The sequence below is a fragment of the Meles meles genome, chromosome 17 (genome assembly GCF_922984935.1).
Source record: "Meles meles chromosome 17, mMelMel3.1 paternal haplotype, whole genome shotgun sequence".
Taxonomy (NCBI): domain Eukaryota; kingdom Metazoa; phylum Chordata; class Mammalia; order Carnivora; family Mustelidae; genus Meles; species Meles meles.
Genome location: NC_060082.1, coordinates 54,260,527 through 54,266,526, shown reverse-complemented (window position 1 = coordinate 54,266,526; position 6,000 = coordinate 54,260,527).

Genomic DNA, 6,000 nt, shown 5'->3' with positions numbered 1-6,000 from the left:
CCCTGGAAATGATAATTACCTCATATTTCCAGGTTGTGCATATGTGGTAGGTTAGCAGATTCCCTAGGCTTCAGAGACATCCCTAGATCAGGGAAGTAGAGTGACCCGCAGCTTGCACGTGAGGTGGAATGAGTCTGAGAGCACACAGAACTCTCTATTACAGCTGTGGCTGAACTCACAGGTGGGCCAAGGGGTTGTCTTAAAAGGACTTGCTATCACCACACCTTACCCTGCTCAGATCCATTTGTCCCCATATTGGGTTCACTCTGTCATTGTACCTTCAAGTGGTGGGCCACCATCTCTGAAGACTTGCTATAGAAGGATTAATAGAATAAGCCACTGTGGTTCCTGCTAGAATAAGCCACAGCTGGTCCCAAGGCCATGACTGATATACCTCAACTCCCTGCTATGCCATCCATTCTAGATTTTTCCAACCTTGGCCAGCATCAACTTATTTATTTTATTTATTAATTTATTCACCTGGTGGTGCATTCCAGAACTTCATCTCAGAGTGGTCAGGCCTTTGGTTGCCTTGCCCTTGCCGGACTATGGGGGCTGCAATTATGTGTTCACTGCTATTATCAGACATAAAGGCACATAGGAATAGCTCCAGTGAGTTATATGTCTGAGTTACAGACGTGTTCTTCTTGCCCCTTTCATGTACCGGCAAGCCTAGTTTCTCACAACAATCTGGGTTGATTAGCCTCACCAGTATTGTAGCTCCTTTCTTGGCCTGCGGGTTCAATGGCATAAAAAAAAAAAAAACAAACCCCAAGACCAGTTAGTAGCTTCAGGGTTTATGGGACCCTTTTGTGCCACTAGGAATGGTGTTCCCCACACCCCACTTTATCTAGTAGAGCCCCAAGTAGAATGGGAAGCAAATATGGGTTATTGGGAGTGATAGTGAGAAGGGCTAATTTTTGTTCCATTACTTGGAATGTGGACTGGATATTCTAGCTATTGAGGACACAACTTGCTATCCTGGCTCAATACAGATAGTGCATTTCGGAGGCTGTTTCTCTAACTCCTAAACTAGCCTTTTAATAGGCAATTCCAACATAGTATCTGTTAGTTTCCTAAGGCTGCAGTCACAAAACACCCAAAGTGCCTTCAAACCAAGAGACATTTATTGTCTCTCGGCTCTGGAGGCTTGAAGTCTGAGATCACAGTGTCGGCAGGATGGATTCCTTCTGAGGGCTGGGAGGAAGAACCTGTTCCATGCCTCTCTCCCAGCTTCAGGTAGTCGGCCAGTGCTCCTTGGCGTCTCCTGGTTTGTGGCAGCTCCGTTCTTTCCTTGACATTCTCCCTGTATCTCTGCTTCTGTGTCCAAATATCCCCTTTTTATAAGGACATTGTCCTATCGGATGAGGGCTCACCCTAACAACCTCATGTTAACTGATTACATCTGAAACAACCCTGTTTCCAATCAAAGTCACATTCTGAGGGGCTAGGGATTAGGACTTCAACATGTGAAATAATGCAGGACACTATTCAACCCATAACGGCATTGGACCAGCTGCTTCCAGGAATAGGCTCGGATTATTCCAGGAAATAGGCCAGGATATGGTAGAACCGGCAATCCAACGGTCTTGTACATATTTCTCAGTGGGTCCTCTGGCCTAAGGCAACTTTATGCAAGATCCTACAACTGTAAAGAAGGTATTCTGTTAGCCCTCAGAAAGGAAACCTGGAAGAGGCTCTTTAGAAAGAAAAGAAAGGCCCACATCTAGAGTAGGTAGTGATTCCTTCAGAGGAGATTTGGAAGGGATCCAGTGACAAAACTGACTTGCCACTAAGAAGCTGGTTGTTTCTGTATCTGTAATGGAAAGATATCTAGAAAATCTACAGATATTTGATAAACAATATACTTCTAAATAACCCACAGGTGAAATACAAAATCATTAAGGGAAATTAGAAAATACTTGGACTGAATGAAAATGAAAAGACAAAACAAAATTTTTGTCATTCATTTCTTCAAAGAAGACATACAAATGGCCAACAGACACATGAAAAAATGTTCCACATCACTCATTATCAGGGAAATACAAATTAAAACCACAATGAGATACCACCTCACACACACCTCACAGTCAGAATGGCTAAAATTAACAAGTCAGGAAACAATAAATGTTGGCAAAGATGTGGACAAAGGGGAACCCTCCTACACTGTTGGTGGGAATGCAAGCTGGTGCAGCCACTCTGGAGAACAGCATGGAGGTTCCTCAAAAAGTTGAAAACAGCTACCCTATGACCCAGCAATTGCAATAAGGTATTTATCCCAAAGATATAAATGTAGTGATCCAAAGGGGCACCTGTACCCCAATGTCTAGAGAAGCAATGTCCACAAGAGACAAACTATAGAAAGCCCAGATGTCAACTGACAGATGAGTGGATAAAGAAGATGTGGGTATGTGTGTTTGTGTGTATGTGTGTATATATATGATGGAATATACATAGTCCATATAAGTATATATAATGGAATATTACTCAGCCATTAAAAATGAAATCTTGCCATTTGCAATAACGTGGATGGAGTTAGAGGGTATTATGCTAAGCAAAATAAGTCAATCAGAAAAAGACAATTATCATATGTTTTCACTCATATGTGGAATTTAAGGAACAAAACAGAAGATCACAGGGGAAGGGAGGGGAAAGTAATACAAGATGAAATCAGAGAAGGAGACAAACCGTAAGAAATTTAAAGATTTTATTTATTTATTTGATAGACAGAGATCACAAGTAGGCAGAGAATCAGGCAGAGAGAGAGGAGGAAGCAGGCTCCCTGTTGAGCAGATAGCCTGATGCAGGGCTCGATCCCAGGACTCTGGGATAATGACCTGAGCCGAAGGCAGAGGCTTTAACCCACTGAGCCCCCCAGGTGCACCAGAAACTCTTAATTATAGGAAGCAAACTGAGGATTGGTAGAGGGGAGGCCGGTGAGGGGATGGGGTAACTGGGTAGTGAGCTTTACAGAGGACATGTAATGTAATGAGCACTGGGTGTTATATAAGACTGAGGAATCACGGACCTCTACCTCTGAAACTAATAATACACTATATGTTAATTAATTGAATTTAAATGAAAAAAATTGTTTCATCAGGTAAAGTTAACAGGAACTTTAAATTCTTATGTTAGCAAAAGAAGAAAGGTCTAGAATTGGTTATCTAAACTCCCACTTTAAGCAACTAATAAAAGAAAACTAAATTTAAGGTAAATACAAAGATACAAGCAGAAGTCAATGAAACAGGAAATGGACAAATATTAAAGAAAAAAAATTAATCAAATCAAAAGCTGGTTCTTTGAAAAGATCAATAATATCAATAAAATTCAAGCTGGATTGATGAGATAGAGGGTGGTGGAGAGAATATAAATTATTAGCATCCAAAATGAAAGGAAAAAGGTAATTACATACAATAAGGCCACTAAAAGAATGATAACAGAAAATTTCAAAAAACTATGCTTCAATAATTTTGCCAACCTATCTGAAACAGAAAAATTCCTTGAAGGACACAAACTACTGAAATTGAATAAAGCAAAAATTTAAAAACTTCTTTTCAATTAAAAATTTTAATTCCTGGGGTGCCAGGGTGGCTCAGTGGGTTAAAGCCTCTGCCTTCAGCTCAGGTCATGATCCCAGGGTCCTGGGATCGAGCCCCGCATTGGGCTCTCTGCTCAGCAGGGAGCCTGCTTCCTCCTCTCTCTCTCTGCCTGCCTCTCTGCCTACTTGAAATCTCTGTCTGTCAAATAAATAAATAAAATATTAAAAAAATTTTTAATTCCTAATTAGAAACCTGCATAGAGAAAATTCCAGGCCCAAGCATGAAAGAATAAATAATACCAATTCTATATAAACTCTTCCTGATAGAAATGAGGAGGAAATGTTTCTCAACTAATTTCATGGGGCCAGATTTAACTTGATCCCAAAAGCAGGCATTCAAACCTCCCAAAAAAAAAGCCAGTTGTTTTTTTTTTAAAGATTTTATTTATTTATTTGACAGAGAGAGATCATAAGTAGGCAGAGAGGCAGGCAGAGAGAGTGAGAGGGAAGCAGGCTCCCTGCTGAGCAGAGAGCCCGATGCGGGACTCGATCCCAGGACCCTGAGATCATGACCTGAGCCGAAGGCAGCGGCCTAAACCAGAGCCACCCAGGCGCCCCTAGTTGTTTTTTTTTTTAAGATTTTATTTATTTACGTGACAGAGACATAGCGAGAGAGGGCACAAGCAGAGGGAGTGGGAGAGGGAGGAGCAGGCTTCCGACTGAGGAAGGGAGTTTAGTTTGGGGCTTAATCCCAGGAACCAGGGATCATGACCTGAGCTGAAGCTAGATGCTTTAATGAATGAGCCACCCAAGCACCCAACCAGGCCAGTTTTAATCATACTTAATGATATGACAAGATAGGGGCACCTGGCTGGCTTAATAGGGACAGCAGAGCAACTCTTGATCCCGGGGTTGTAAGTTCGGGTCCCACATTGGTGTAGAGATGACTTAAAAATAAAATCTTTTAAAAAATGATATAACAAGATGGAAAACTATGAGCCAATATCTCTTATACATAGTTGCAAAAGTCTTCGAGAAATATTAGCAATATTCATCCATATATAAAAGGATAATGTCCCATAACCAAATGGCACATATAACATAATCCAGGGTTGCTTTACCATTTGAAAATCAAACAACACCATTCCCACAATATCTGAATAAAGGAGAACTACCATAGGATCATCTCAATAAGGGCAGCAAAAGAAATTTATAAAATCTAATACCTAACCGTGATAAAAACTGTGAACAAACTGAAACAGAAAGAAACTTCCTCAGTCTGATAAAGGGCATCTATAAAAATGTACAACTATCATCACACTTAATGGTAAAAGACTGCATGTTTTCCTCTGAAATCAGAAAGACAAAAAAGAAGTCCACTCTCATATCCATTTGACATCATACTTGAGATCATAACCAGTGGACTAAGAAAGGGAAGAAAAATAAATAGAAAGCATGTAGACTGGAAATGAAGAAGTAAAACTATGTTGATTCACAGAGAACACACATGTAGAAAATAGTAATGTACAAAAGTTACTAGAACTATTAAGAGATGTTCTAAGTTAACTTGCACCCCACTTGCCAATTCATATGTTGAAATCCTAATTCCTAGTACCCCAGATTGTGACTTTATTTGGAGAAAAGGTCTTTACAGAGTTAAAATGAGGTAATCGGTTTGGGTCCTGTTGTAGACTGAGTGTCTGTGGCCTCCCCAAATTAGTATGTTGACATTCTAACCGCTCAGTGTGATGGCATCTGGAGTTGAGCCTTTGGGAGGTGATCAGGTCATGAGGTTGGGACCTTTGTGCATGGTATTAGTGCCTTTATAAGACATACCAGAGAACTTCCTCTTTCTCTCAGCTCTGCCGTGAAAGGAGGCAAGAAGATGGCCATCTGGTGAGGAAGAGATCTCTCAGTGGAGCCCAAACATGCTGGCACACCTGATTCCAAACCTCCCAGGCTTCAGAATTGTGAGAAATAAATCTCTGTCATTGAAGCCATCCAGTCTATGGTCATTGATAATAGCAGTCTGAAGGAAGGCAGGCTCTAATCTAATCTGACTAAAGTCTTCATAGAAAAGGGGAATTTGCAGTTGCCATGCATATAGGGAAAATGCCATGTGAGCATGAAGACAAGCCAAAAAGAAAGGCCTGGAACTGATTCTTCCTTTATAGCCTTCAGAGGGATTCAATCCTGACAACACATTGATTTTGGACTTCTAGCTTTAAGAAATTTCTGTTGTTTAAGCTATCCACTTTGTGATGCTTTGTTACGGCAATCCTGGCCAATACAAGACAGGTAAGCAAGCCTGCAAGATACAAGGTTCTTTTTATAAAAATAAACTGATTTCTTTATACAACAACATAATACTAGAAACTAAAAACTTTTAAAATCCACTTACGATAGAGTGCAGAAAAGGAAATAGGTACGGATGAATATAACATTCTTAGCTAAGACTCAAA